We start from the raw sequence: 15,512 nt of genomic DNA on the forward strand, positions 1-15,512 counted from the left end.
AAAGGCTCAAATTCACTGCAAAAGGAAAGCTGCCGAATCTCTGAGGTGTTCTGGTAAAGTGCCAGAGATGCAGCAGCTGAGAGATTTCTTGCTCAGGGCTCACACATGCATTTGGAACAGGCCCTTTGAGCACCTCCTCAATCAGCAGGACTCTCTGGAAGTGCTGCAATTCAAGAGAGAGTTAACACCGCTTCCATTTCCACCTAAGGAGAAGCTTTGTCTGTGTGCACGATGCAGCTAGGCCCAATGCGCGTGGAAGCCTCGGTGCCTGGCCCTGTGACGAGTATTTGGTCTCTCCATTGCTCTTCCATGCACAAGCTACAGGTGCTGTGTTCAGGCAGAAGTGATATGAACTCTGAGCAGCTTGTATGATTTCTGTAACAAGCTTGTTTACAAAGTAGGTGAGAAGCTCCAGTAAACTACTGGGCTCTGTGAGCATTTATAGCCATCGGCTGTGATTACCTGGCCATGGAAACAGCCACTGAGCAGGTATTAATCTTGTTTTTGAATAACACTGGGGAACCCTGGTATGAAGTGAGGCAGAAGGGGGAATAGTTGAGTTTTGGAATGGTCAGGCATCAAAGAAGCCGATTTTATTCATCTCGAGATCAAAAAGAGAAGGGCTTCCTATCCTGGAGTTATGAACTAGTCCTACTGACACTGCGAACTTGAGCCCTGTGGTTCAAATTAACGATTATAAGTTTTCTGTAAAAATGAAAACTACTTCAGAAAACGCTTGCTGAAATGCTCGCTGAATGTACAGAGTTGAACATCCAGGGTACGTGCAGGTGCTCTCTGTGCTTGGGCTGGGAGGCTTTGTGTCTTCCTGTTATGTTTTACAATCAGGACACAAACTGACTGCCTCTCTCTTCTTCTCCTTCACCTGAGAACTCTCTAAGTGCAAGGAATGCTTTCCCAACCAGCAATTACTTTCTGAAGGCAAAGTAGTTAATGTAGGGTATGCTACTCTGAAGTGTGCTGTATGGAGTGGCAGCCCTTGGAGAAAGTGTGATCCAGACTCAGAGGAGAACCAGTACCAGTGCTCCTATATCTGGGGCTTTCTTAGCATGCCCATTACCAGGGCAGCTGCATGTCCCCAGGCATGGCACAGCCTAAGCCTTTGCTGTTGAGACGGCCCAGATATAGGCAAATGAACTTTATTCCATAATTCCCTATCTAGTTGCAGATCTAACACCAAACCAAGTGGCTAGACTTCATTCTGTTCTAAGAACAAGATACAGTGGAGTCCTCCACCATTACAGAGGTCTTTTCTACCTGTCCCATCTCATTTCTGTGTGCAGTTCTCTGCAAAGAAGATAGGTAGAGTCTCAAAGAGCCACATAATCGTAAAGCTGGCCTTTGTTTTTTTTGAGCTCCTTCTACACTGACATAGCCTTGTATATGTTTCAAGTGAGGGACAGTGAAGTAGAGTATTTTGGGAAATCCAGATGGAATTTTGTTAGGCTGCAAAGGCTGAAGAGCATTAGGAATTAGATTTTTTCCCCCTCAGTGGAATTTTTGCAGGATGTTGCACCAAAAGGCATGCTATGTGCAAGATGCTGATGTGAGGAAGAGCTTTGTCTGACACCTTTTTCTTAACGCCCCTCTTGCCACTCTTTGTTTGGAAGGAACAAGGCCAACTGATAATGAACTATTTTCTATTCAAGGCTACAAGTCAAATGTTCGTTGCTCATTAATAATTCAATATGACAAATTTATTACCTTGAAGGTGCTGTGAGGCAATTAGACAATGGGAAATTGTGTCTTCCTTTCAGCCCATTTAATTGGCTTTCACGTTGGCATTCATCAAAACCTCGACTTTACATGTAAACTTTTCATTCTGCAAGACTGCGGAACTACGAGCGCTCGTCAAAATTCACCTGGAAGGTACTTTCACTTTTTCTTTTAATAACAAGGAGAACCGGAAGGAGAGTCTGTGAGAGAGTCTACATGAAGCTTAATTAAAGTCAGTGGAGAAATTATCATCTCTTGGTACTTTTCACATGACAAAATGGCCTGTGGTTATATGTAATTTTGGAATTATAGCTGTTTGCTCTCTCTCTCATGGAGTGTTACAAAATTGTCAGTGAAATTAACATCTTTATCCTTTCTCTTCAGTTTTTTATGTATTGTTTGGGATAGAATAGAATGAATTTGTTTTAAATATCATCTTTTGTACTCCAGGTATTTTAAAGCACTTCACAAAGTAATGATATGTTATTAAACAGTGATAGAGAAGAGATTACCTTTCTAATAAGGACCCCTGGGCAAACAAATCATTTCAACACTGGATTTCATATTCTTGGACTACTTTTCCAATGTGACTGACTTCACTACTGACCTTTAAAAGACGGCCGTATGAGCTCTTGAGTCTGAGGAGAGACTTTGACTACAGTAATTTACTTTGCAGCTGCTGCATGTATGTTTTCAATTGCTGACATTCACCCTGAGGTTTTTTTTGTTGTTGTTGTTATTTACGTGGCTTTCTTTTGTATCCTGTAACTTATTTGTATATGGCTTCAGTCTTTCATGGACACCCTTGAAAATGGAATTGTTAGTTTCAAAGGTCTGATTTGTCCTTGTAAACTTAAGCACAATTGAAAATTGCGTGAGTAGCTTTAAGAATGTGCAAGGTTCAACAATTTTTTGATTCCTTCACTTCATGATAACAATTTTTTCTTTTGAAAACCCTTGTCTCTCGCATCTTCTCCCACTTACAGAATACTTTTAAAAATAATTTGAAGAACTTTCATCTGCCATATCACATAGTCTTTCCGTTTGCATATGTTCAGCCTTTTGTTTCTCATGCTTGCTCCCCGGAAAATACAATGGTGCTGCTGCAACGTACTTTTTCATGTATGAGTTGAATTTTGTGCCCTTATTCTCTTTCCTGGATTTTTCATGCAGTGGTAAACTTGCTGATGAGGCCCTCTATCCCTTTACTCAAGTCACTGATGAATGAATTAAATAATACTGGACCCAGCATCGACCCCTGCTGAGCACCAGTAGCTGCAGGCCTCCAGCTGGACACTGTGCCACTGATCCCGGCTGTTTGTCCCACTGTAGAAAGCAATCAGGTTGTTTAAACATGATTTTTCTTTGGTTAATGTATGCTGACTGCTCCTGAACACCTTCTTGTCTTCCACACGTAGATCAACACATTATTCTTCTCACGTGGAGAGAGTGGACATGAATATCTGGCAGATGTATAATAACGTGAAATACTGGGCCCCTGAGTGCTGGCTGGCAATATGTTCCATCAGAACTAGAATGAAGCAGTAAGTTCCCAAGAGAAAAGCTGAATATTTATTACCAAATTGACATACCATTTTATTGATATGGAGCCATTTCTTTTTGGTTTGTCTGGAGAAATTTTTTTAAAAAAAAGAAAGGCAAAATGATTGCTGCATTCAGCAGCAGCTGCCTCTGCCCTGAATGACTGGTAGATTTTTGCAGTGTTGTGCAGTTTGGAAGCTTTGTGGGGTCAGATTTGGTGGCGTTAATACTGTGTGAGCAGCTTTCTGGTGTGTGGTTGAGTTTAAAGCACTGCATAAGAAGTCAGTATATGTTTTTTGAGAGGGGCTAAGCAGAAACTTGTAGGTAATGCAAGTACTTTGGCTAATAGATTGAGAAGAGTTATTTTAAGCTTGTATTGAATATTTTGCTGAAATGTGGGTTTTGATGATTGATATCCATGTCTCCTTATGAACCACGATAATCCATCTGACGTATCTTACAGTGAAAGTTGGTAAAATGTTCTGCCAAAATACCCGTTGCCTTAATGTCCATCTGGATCTAACTGTATATGTCTGTGTCCAGCAGTGATTTGTACTATAGGCTCTAGACAGTGGTGTCAAGGAAGACTTCTAGTATCCAAAAAGTTCCCTTCAATTAATATCTTGTCTTTCTGTTGCAGTTCTCATTGGAGACCTTGAAACGCTCCTTGATTAGGCAGGTGTTATTAATCTTGTGTTGTCTGACATTAAACCTCAGACAGGTAAGACAGTATCTACTATTGACTCTACATGCTGTGGACTTCAAATATTTATCAATATTTATACCTTCATGGGGTTTTGCACTGCTTTGGAAGCAGGCTTAAGCCCTCCCTGGGCTCAGTTGGATTGGAGCCAGGTCTTTGATTTGGTTGCATTTGTGTGGGAGCCAAAGTTGTTCAACACGAGGATATAAAAAACGTCTACAAGAAACAAGATATTGGTCCCCTCATCTTCTGTTTCAGAATATTCTTTCCTACATTTGCCAGGATCTGTGTGCTTTGGCATATCAAGTCTACTGTGGATTTGATAAGCATGGACTATGGATGAAGTGGAATTTAGGCAGCCAGAATATTTGTGCATCAAAAATAAATTTAACTTGTTTCTTAAATGGGAGCACAAAATTCAACCTGTTAGAGAATGAAAATTATGAGAAAAATATTGATGGCAATTTTTGTATTTACAACAGCTTGTTTTTGCTTTGTTAAAAAAGCTCCTTACTAAACACTCATTTTCTAAAGCTTTTGTTGCATTAAACCATCATTAACATGTCAAAATCAATCTTCTTCCTTTCTATTCCTTTCAAGTCAATCAAAAATTTTCTATTGTCAACTAGAGTAGGGGGAAAACAAAGGTCAGCATTGCATCAGTCTTTCCAAAAAGCTCTGTATTGTAAATTATTTAGGTGCTCGAATAAATCCATTTTTTCTTTTCAGTGGTGGGACAATAAAAGCAAGATTTACTGTGGCAAGTGAATAAAAAAAAATTAGCAAAAAACAAACAAAAAGCTGCTTGCTTGGCAACCTTTTGCGTTAATCAAAACCTGAAGACTCGACCGAAAGATCAATATTTGGCTTCAAGATGAAACATAGCAAAGCTTCCATTAAAAAAAAAATTCTGAATAAAAAGGAACATAGGCTGTGTTAATCGAAAAGAGGCAAATACAAAAATCCATATAGTCTTTTGGTTATCTGTGATAAAATGGCCCCATTGGAGCTTGACAAATTACAGTATTTTTATGCACATATCAAAGTTCAACTTGATTGTCTCATATGGGGGAAAAGACCATCTGTCTGTATTCTAGAAATAATCTGCATAATTGACTTTCAAACAAGCCTCAAAGAAGCAGGCATTTATCACCTTAATTGTGACAGGCAGAATGTGTGTCCCTGCTATTTTATCAAGATAATAATAACAGCATTGTGGATACCTGGTATCCTGTCTTGCTCTAAATTTTTTTCTGTTTGTGTGGGTGGGAACTGGGTCCTTTGAGTCATGATTACTTTGATAAATGACAAGGGAGGCAGTATCACCTAGGACAAAAATAGCAGAGTGAGATGCCACCAAAGGCTGGACTTGCTGTGCAGAGCTTAAGATAATAGCTTGCTGGAATTTGGAGGATGTAGCAGGAAATTTGTAAGTGAGCAGCTTGAACATGGACTGCAGCTGCAGTATGCACATATAAATTCCCCTTATTAAGGGATTTCCTCGGGTTTTGAACACAGAGGCTTCTGCAGTTGCTGCTTAGAAAGTGACACAGGGTGGTCCCTGGGGACAAGCAGCCAGTGGGAGCAGGAGGAGCTCAGGGAGCAGTGCTGTCCTGTGTGGGCAGGGTGGCTCTAACTTTGCCTTTGCAATAACTTACTGAATTTATTTAGTTGTTTTTTTTTTTTTTTCTTTTGCAAGTGATAGATAAATCTGCATTGGTTTTCTAGTTTAAGGTTAAGTTATACTCCATTGATTTAAGCTATACTGAAAAATAACCTGAAATAAGTATAAGCTTGCAAGCACTCATGAATTCATCGAGGATGTTTGTTGCTGCTTTGACATTTTGGTAACATAAAGTCCATACTTTATTTTTGATTTTTTGTATTCTTTTGCTGCTCATATTTTCATTTTTAGAGTAACTCACTGTCTACAGTCACATTTTTCACACAGAGCACAGTCTGTAGAAGTTTTGTAGTCATTCTACATTTCACTCTCTTACCACCGAAACAGGTGTGCAAAGTCAAATTCAGTGCTGTGGTGCCGCTGACTGTCACTGCTGGCCTCCAAGCCAAAGTGTTCTGGTAAGTCTTATTTGGATCTTTCTGTGGATGGAGAATTTGGCTTTTATAAGCCAGCAGCAGAAGTAACTCTAGAATTCAAGACCAGTGATTGAGAATAACGAAATATGCTTAAAACTGGCCACAGGGTAGAAGTCTTGGCATCAGTGCCTGAAACCATGACGGCACAGTGGGCTGTTTATAAAACCTCTCTCCTGCTTGAGTACCTAAGCTTCTCACTCTATAAAACTTTTTAATAACAACCTCTTTATGACTTACACCTGGTTATAGCATAAGGGATTGATTAGGTCTCGAATCTGACAAGGAGAGTAGTCAGCATCTAAAATATGTATATCTTTGCACAAGATGAGCCAACGTGCTCTCCTGTGAAGTCAAGCTAGTGAGCATGGCAGGGACTCAGGGCAGTAAATAAAGGGATGCTGGCTGTGCACGCTCATGTCCTTCGGGCCATGAGTCTGCTCCTCTGAGCTGGAGTAGAATTACTAGAACTAACAGTAGCACTTCCCACCACGCTCACTTTTTATTTATGCTTCGCTCTCCTGTTGAAGGATCGCAGGGAAGATCACCCACTCTCCCCCCTGTTCTGCATTTGGCAAGTTTATGTTAATGTGGCCTGGTATTTACAAGTGGGGCATAAACGACTGACAATTTTATGGTGCTAATAAACAAGCTTTTTTATATGTGGAATGTTCTGTTGTTATATTCGGAAATCCAATTCAGAGACGTACACTTGCATGTGGGAAATATCAGAGGTGCTGTGTAAATCTGAGCTGAAATAACATTACACGTGCATATGGTATCTGGTAAGGAAATTGCTGAGAGAAATAAAATCAGCACACATAGGCATTGCTGAAAGCAGTGTTTCTAGTAGTGTGAACTAGGTAATGCAGGCTGTGGGGGAGGATATTAATGAGGTGGACAAAAGAATGATAGCATTGTTTGGAAGACCTGAAAGATGTTCATCACCGCACCAGTGACCTTTGTCTGAAGGGATTATTCCCCTATACTAAATGCTGAGTTTAATTGTGTACATCACATTTCTTTAGAAAGATTTAATGTTTTAATTAATTTTTATGTATTGTACTTCTGTAAATGTGAATTATTTCTTTGTGCACTGAATTTCAACCAAGGTGGTAGGGCAGGTTGGTAGGTGAGGTGGACTCTTAGATAGGTGTGAACTGCTAGTGTAAGACATGGGAGCTGTATTGATTGACAGCCCCAGCCCAGGGGATCCCTGCTACTTTTCGGGCTGTTCAGCTCCAGGGAAATCAGCTCCAGGAGCTGTGAATCCATGTGAAAATGGACTTGGTGGCCACCGTTGTTGGAAGGAGTCTTTTAATGTTAATAAAGTAACTTTCAGTGTATAAAAAGCATGGAGGAAGGTAGATGTCAGTCTGAGCACATCAGAATTACTGGGCTAGGAAGAGAGAAGATCCCAACAGAGGTGCTGATGGTTCAGGTTTTAGCAGTTATATGTATTGCTCATTAGATGAACACTTCCAAGTTTTCTTAACTGTGTCAGTCAGCTTATTGTAAATTCTTCATAGGCCTGCTTGTATTTTTGCCCTTAGCCTTCAAAAAGGCTGCATAAAATAACCTGAGGCAAATTCCTTTCTTGGTATTATTTCATTCAGCTCTAGCAGAGCTGGTGGAAGGGGGGAGGAGGTCTTGTGATGCATGCTAAGAATACTGCATAACAAATCTTTGGAAACAAACAAAAAAAAGTTTTAATTTGACATGGGAACATAGTGTTAGGTTCTTGTGTTCACCTGTTTTGTAGATGTTTCTATGAGATATGATGTTCAGTTTAATGCTGTCACTGTATCTGTATCCGTTCTCTTCGTCAACAATCTAATAACTGCCAATATGCTATTAAGCTTATTTGCTAGTTTGTTTGGTCTTGTAAATTTGATAATTAAAACAAATTACTTCATTTAGAAGGTACTGTCAGAGCTTGCAGTTGGATAAATATTGGGGAAAAAAAAAAAAAAAAGGATTTATAACAGAAGAGGAATTCTGTTTAGGAGTCTTAGTGTACTGCTTTTGTTTCCTGATATTTATGCATACAGATCTAGAAAGATGTGTTGTGTCTGTACTTCCACCATGCTTTTTCCTAGCATTTGATGCCCTTTGCTTCTTCTCAGAAAACTGTAGAACTTGTTTTCTTTGCATCCTGATATGCCCTGGGGCATCAGGAACTCATTTGTGTATATTTGGAAGATCTTTGGATATTTCCCATGACAGGCAGAGATTTGAATCATAGAATCATACAATGGCCTTGGTTGAAAAGGACCACAATGACCATCTAGTTTCAACCCTCCTGCTATGTGCAGGGTCACCAACCACCAGACCAGGCTGCCCAGAGCCACATCCAGCCTGGCATTGAATGCCTCCAGGGATGGGGCATCCACAGCCTCCTTGGGCAACCTGTTCCAGTGCATCACCACTCCCTGAGTGAAAAACTTCTTCCTAGTATCCAACCTAAACCTTCCTGTGTTTAAAACCATTCCCCTTGTCCCCAAAGTCCTTCATCAGGACTTTGTCATCTACTCACCACACAGACAAGCAAATGGAAAGACCAGCTTGGATGTGGTAGGATCACCAGGTGAAGCCTTACCAGGTATTTGAGCAATTCAGTTTTAACAAACTGGATTGTTCCAACACACGCTGCTTGCTGAGGTTTGTGCTGCTGCCACCTGCTCCCTTGGCTCTGGGGCTGCCTGCTCTGCTCTTGTCCCTGAGTGCAGCAGGCATGGAGGGGCCCTGCGGGGTTGGTCTGCTGGGCTGACAGCAAGCAGCAGTCTTGAGGGTTTGTTCCACAGCCCCTTGAAGGCTCAAGCCAGGCAGCTCATGCATCAGCTCAGAACAGGTCTCATTGGTAGGCAGGATTTGATGCTTTTTGCAGCAATAACTGATTTGTGGTTAATAAAATACTGCCCCATAGTTTAACCATAGGAGACTTGCCTTGACTTGGAAACTGGCTCAGACCACATGAGTTCCTCAGGAATATATCCACAGTGTGCTGTTGGCACCTGATAGATGAGATCTGAAGCTTGTTCTGTTTTATGGCACTTCTCCTTGTTTTCCATTTGTGTGGTAGAATTGGAGATAGTCCTGTCTGCAGCTTCAGCTGTAGTAGTGGAGGAATTCATCAGAACCCATTGCTGTAATAAAAGGAAGAAATAGTGAATTAAACTTTCCCCTCATAGACAAAAACTTTGAAACGTGTTTTTTGTTGTAATGTTTTTCCACACTGCAAAAAGTTGAAAGTTGTTATCCACAGATTCTTCTACTTCAGATCACATATGTTTCAGAGCAGGGATCAGTCACACTTTTACTTATTTTTAAAGCCCTATTCACACCTTACATCTAGTTTAAATAATGCTAATAGTAAACAGAAACATGCCATTTGTCCCAGCTGACTTTTCATTAGTACTATTGCTACCTAAAGGACTGTATATCTGTTGACACATTGAGCATATGGGAAATGATGTTATTTTTTTCATTGTTTTGTAGTTTAATGTTGTTTTTGTTTTGCAGTAAATTTGTAGTGCCCTGGTAGGCTTTGTTTATAGCTTGCTTTAACATAATTTCCAAGTATGAAATTATTTGTTACAGAAAAATATTTGCTTAATTTGTAAATGTGGGTGCCCGAGGATTCCCACTTGTGCATATTGGTGAAAAAGTGAAAGGCACAAATGTGCCAGTTTGGTGGCACTTGAGCGTTCAAATGGAGATAGAATATCAGAATTTATGTACTCACTCATTTGGATGACAACACGCATAGGGCTGAATCTGTCCCAGCTCTTGTCTTACAACACCATGATAATGAATGGCATGGCAAGCAATGTAGGTCAAGATGATATTTTACTTCCCTCGTATGATGTAACTCATATGTAAGGGCCAAGATCTAGAGCTTTACTCTGTGCTTTCAGATTTGCATTTGTTTTTCAAGCTCATTTTGATCTGTTCAGAGGATGCTACTGCATTAGCAATGCAGTACTTTGCTTCTGTCTCTCTTCATTTTGCTTTACCTTCCCAACCCAGCTGGAGTTGTCTCTCGTAAATCCTCAGCTGGCCTCAAAATTATAATGTATGTAGGTAAGATGCATGCTTATTCTTCTCTGTAGGGAATCATATTTAATGAAGTTTATGGTTAGGATTCAGCAAGCCATACGAGCAGCATGTCACAAGCAACTACAGCGTGGAGTGCTGCAGGCCTTATTTGAAAGACTATTCCTTCAGTGCTCATTTTGCCAAGTTTTCCTATACCTGCCAAATGCAGAATGCTTTTTGAAACTTCAGTGCATCTCACTGGTATTAATGAGAGATTATGGTACACTGTGTAGTGAAAAACAGACCCGTAATGGCCAGAGATGCTATGAATCAACTATGATGAAATGAGAGCAAAAACATACAGTGTTAACTAAGAACCAACATTTCTGTAACCACATTGTCTTTAGAGATCTTCCCAAAGCATCTGAAATAAATACCATTTCTTACAATCTGAGTAAGACCTTAGTTCTTCTAAGGCAGCTGTTTTTCATCAGTGCTTCATATGAAGTTGATCCTCGTTTGTGAATGCTGGAATCCTTAATGACAGATAGTCTATTATTTTATTTTCATCTGCTGTACATTTCTTACCAGGACTCTGTGCAGTTTGTCCATGACATAATGGTAATTTACTGTTGAGTCCAGAGTGTGTATTGAAACCTAAAGGATGTGCACTGCAAGTGGTGTACTTTGTTCTATTGGTGGACATCTTTCTACCTTTGGGCCAATGTTTCTCTTCCAAGCTCTTCACTTATCATGCCTACAAATCTTTTTACCACAATTTTTGGGTTAGATATTAGGAGGAAGTTTTTCATAAGAGGGTGATGATGCATTAGAATAGGTTGCCCAAGAAAGTTGTGGATGCCCCATCCCTGGAGGCATTCAAGGCCAGGCTGGATGTGGCTCTGGGCAGCCTGATCTAGTGGTAGATGATCTTTGATGTTGTTTTCAGCTAGGCCATTCTGTGATTCTATGATTTTTCATTGCTGGTAATAACATTAACTATATTCACTTCCTTGTTTCTATTAGAAGAGCTACTTTTCTTTTCTTTGTTTAATTTTGCTAGTAGATGTCACCCTATTTTAATAGGCTGTCCTAATTAGGACTAAACTTTTTTGATCTGTAAAGGTTTTCATTCTGTAGTAATTCTGCAATTCAAATGGCAGGCAATGGGAGTTCAGAGCCCTATTATTTCAACTTAATATGCAATACTACATGCTCTTCATGTTGGAAAGCTGTAGGATCTTGGATGTGAAATGCATGGAATAATTCTCAGTGCATGGCTGGGGGTATTTACAGAATGTCAAAGCCATCTTGCAAATCTATCCCAAACCACAAGAATCACGCTTTCAGTGGTACAGGCTTGGAGATGTGTAGGTTCTTCCTTAACCTGCATTTTCAAAACCCAAGTTCAAACTCTCAGCAGATTTCTTTGCTGTGGCCGGTCAATTATGTGCATTCTCATACTTCAGTAAAGTAAAACAAAGCAATGTGAGTCTGGGAACAAGATACAACGCAAAACTGCTGTGTTGTGCCAGCATGAGCATTTAGAGACTGGCAGTATCCTGGCAAGCACTGTTGTTGCCCCTGCAGTTAAAAATTACAAAAGTTTATGCTTATAAAATAAAGTTTTATTAACAATCACAGAAAATAGAACTTGAACTGAATTACTAAGTTGTGAGTATTCAGGTACACAAATTTGGGTGAGGTCAACTGTTGTATTCTCCGCAGGCTTCCATAGGAGGTTTCACTTGATGCAGTACAGGTTGGATATTGAAATAGATGGGGTCAAATGTTAGATTTGCTCTCTTTCTTCTTAACATTGTGTCAGTGATTAATTGAAAATGCAAGAAAAACAGAATGCAAGTCTCAGTGTAAAATGGTGATGACTACTTGTCAGCTGGTCTTGGAAGAAGGACTTGGACATTGGTATTAAACTTCAAAATGCTGGAAGACTTGCCCTCTATTGACTAAATAGTATTTGGCATAACAGAAAGCTGTAAAAGGGCTACTTGTAGAAGTGGAGGCCAGAGGCAAGCTTCAAGGAAAGTTATGCTCTGGTAATAAAGGCAGATGTGGAAGGAGCTAGTTCTGGTGTTGGTCAAATTGATGCTCAGAATCCCAGAGTTAAGAGATTTGGCTTTACATCGTGGCAATGCCCTGATATAAGCTAGAGCAAAGTATCAAATTTTAGCCCTGTATTTCTTTAGTCATAGTAATCACGCCAACTGTTGTTTTCTGTAGTTTTTTTTCCTTTTTTTTTTCTGAGCACGGGTCACAGACTTCACCTCAAATTGTGACTGAGTTTAGGCAGAATTAGAGAGAAAGCAGAGCCCTGATTCATAGCACACCATTTAATCTCGGTCTTCTAGAGGGAAGGGAATTGTTTCACTAGTTCTGCTCATGAATCCCTTTTTCAAGACACACATATAGAGAGTTTATGTTATGCTAATGCATCTCCATCTCAAGGGAGTATCAAAATGCAGAAGATCAACCACGTTACGATTTATCCTCCTTCCCTGCCCAAGTTGGAGGTAGGCAGTTCCTCAGTTGCAGGTGAAGATATAAAATGATCTTTTCAAAACGTTGAGAAGCATGAGCAGTGTCCTGCAGCTGACTTTATGCTGCCAAGCCTAGTTTGTTCTACTTAGTCGTTACAGCTGTTGACTCTGTGTGTTACTGCATAGAACATGTAGATACTGCTGCCTTAAGACCTGGCAGTAGGATACGGGGTGTTCTGTGATCTTGCAGTAGAATTTCCATGGGTAATCAGCAAGTCTTTATGACATGGAAAGGGCAATTAACATTTTGTTAATGGAAAACATATTTGATCTGTATCCATATACTTATTGTATGCATTGATATAAAGTTAATATAGAGACTTTCTGGAATGGAGATAATTGCAGAACAGTTCTGTTTTTTTTTTTTCCAGCTGACAAGCAATTTGTGAAAATGATAATAAATTATTGCACGATGCGTGGAAAGCATAGACACAGTCAGATCAAGCATTTCAAAGTGTTCTCTTGTTTAAACAGCTTATTAAATTGTTAATGACTCTGAAAGTTTTGCATATTGTTATTTAAAAACAAAACCTGTATGTGTACTGTGATGAATGATGAATACTAATGATGAATTAAAATTTTACATTGCTTACTGCATTGCAACCACTATAATATGGCTTGGGATTATGTGAACATATTTGTTTTGTCCCAGATTGAAACTTGGATAAAATTGTTAAACACATGATGTTACCATAAATTTTGCACACGTTGAGCAGTATATTTTCCTTTGTCTTTTCACATCAGTTAAGTAAATACGATCCTGGTTAGTTGAGGAGAATTACTCGATTCATGAGCCTATTTGCATGACACATGGGATGGGAGAGCTGCATTTTGTGGAATCATGAAAACACTCGGTCTTGAAAAGGTCTTGCCTATGGGTTTTGAATATAGATGCATGTAAAAAATGAATCTTAGACTGGATTAATTCCTGTTCTTCAGTGTCTGAATCTGCAGAAGGTCCCCAGAAAGCTAGGACAAAAGTATATGCCCTTATTTCTGCAGACTATGCATAGATATATGCAGAAAGTTCTTTTAACTGTCAAACACATATCAGCATATGCTGATATGCTTAATTTTAAAATTAAGCATACGTTTCTATGCCTTCTGAAAAGAACTGCCTGAAGTCAAGGCAATGCTTAAGTACAGGCTTAATGCTGGCTATGCAAGTGTCCGGCACCACAAGGACTTTCCTGTAACAGCCCAGCAGAACAGCCATGTAGACAGCCAAGGATCAGTCTTCACAAATAAATTTGAGTTCAGTTTTGAAGGGTACTAACCTAGTGAAAAATTACTTCCTCAGTGGGAGCTAAACAAACTAGAACAAAAATACTGTCTTTCAACTCACAACAGAACGCATCTTATTTTTATTTACATCATTGTTAAATGGATTTCTTAATTCTGAGTATATTGCTTTGCAGTCATTAGAGCATGTTACCTGGCATTCTCTCAGTCATTCCACCAACATGTAAGACGTATGTGCACACCAAATGTGTGCTGAATGGCAATGAGGGGTATTCTAGAGCCTTGGTATTAATATTTCAGATGTTTTTGTTTCGTTGTCTTACTTAATATTTTATTATCAGATTTTTACTCATTATGCGTATGGCCCTATTCCCTGTGTGAACTGATGAAGTTATGTAGCAGTAAATTGAAAAAGAGAGCTATACATACAGGATGATTTATTGTTAATGTGAAATTCAGCATAAACCTGCAAATGCACTAGCAGAAATCCCTAGCTTTTTCAAAATTCATATTATGAGACAGACAATCAGCTGCCCAACAAACAGAACATCTTGTACTCTATTAATCCTGCAGTGACAGATCCCCTTGCACGCATTTAGTTTTTCAAATAATACAAACATATGTCACCATTTTGTTTTTATTGATTTTGGACTTTCAGAGTACAGCTACAGCAAAGGCATTATGAAGACATTTATTGCAGAGTTTGCTTTGATTTGTTGCAGTCAATTGAAATTGTGTCAAAGTAAAGTCTTTAATATTAAATATGATGAATTCCCTTGGGCCCTTATCGTGCAGCATCATCCAACTCAAGGTGACTCCTGCCATTGGAGCACAGGAGCTCTGGGCTGGGACGTGCTTCCCAGAGCACTGCCCACCTGCTGGCCAGAGCAGGAAATTATCATTCATTTCGTGTCAGATGAAATAATCCCATTCAGAAATATGTTAAACTCAGTCTTAGGATACTTTCCTTCTTGCTGTTGCCATTATTTTGAAGACTTTTCTAGAGTTTTCTTTATGTACCCATTTATTTTGGGGGCAAAAGTAGCTCTTAGCCACAAGACACTTCCTTTAACGACCAGTTTAAAGTTAACCAGTGTTATTCTCAGCTTTGCGTTCTCTCCTGTGCTTGGAGAGTTTCATTAGTATATCTGTGTCCCTGCTGAGCTGGCTGGTGGAGCCATGCTAGCACCGTGCTGGCTGTTTCTGTAGTCACACACCCAGGCTTTTCTCTTTCTTAAACCTCTCTTGATGTTAATTTTCTACTTTAATCAAAACCGTTGTTGTTCTTAAATTCAGCTTTGATCTTGTAGCTCTTCCTGTGTGATGTTCCATTCCTCCTTTGTATTGATCAGATCTCCTAACCTGACATCATCAGCTAATGATTTTTCATTAGCACACTCTTAATAGTATCCTGACTCGTGAATAAATATATTAAATAAAGAAAAGCACTCAGTTCTTGCAAAATTGTTCAAGTTCCTCCTTTCCACCTTGGCTGTCCTATCATCTTCTCCTTACATTAGTTCCTCACTCTTAACAAATATTTTCCATTCGGTGTCCTGTTGTTGGAGTTGTGAACTGCATTCTTTTCTACCAGCACA

At 39.5% G+C, this 15,512-nt stretch overlaps 1 long non-coding RNA gene across 2 annotated transcripts in view; it reads left to right on the plus strand.

Annotated features, from left to right (window-relative positions):
• Positions 1-1,778: 1,778 nt before the first annotated feature.
• LOC122163897 overlaps positions 1,779-15,512 on the plus strand; it is a 30,028-nt gene continuing 16,294 nt past the window's right edge. Inside the window, exons 1-5 of one of the 2 annotated variants that reach the window (XR_006170067.1) lie at positions 1,779-1,887; positions 2,185-2,419; positions 3,153-3,278; positions 3,917-3,997; positions 5,991-6,061. This is a non-coding gene — a long non-coding RNA (uncharacterized LOC122163897). The remainder of the gene's footprint in view (positions 1,888-2,184; positions 2,420-3,152; positions 3,279-3,916; positions 3,998-5,990; positions 6,062-15,512) is intronic. The other variant, XR_006170068.1, reaches the window with a different exon arrangement.

The sequence above is a fragment of the Centrocercus urophasianus genome, unplaced genomic scaffold (genome assembly GCF_019232065.1).
Source record: "Centrocercus urophasianus isolate 14NV4802_14NV808 unplaced genomic scaffold, USGS_Curo_1.0 seq_24, whole genome shotgun sequence".
Lineage (NCBI taxonomy): Eukaryota > Metazoa > Chordata > Aves > Galliformes > Phasianidae > Centrocercus > Centrocercus urophasianus.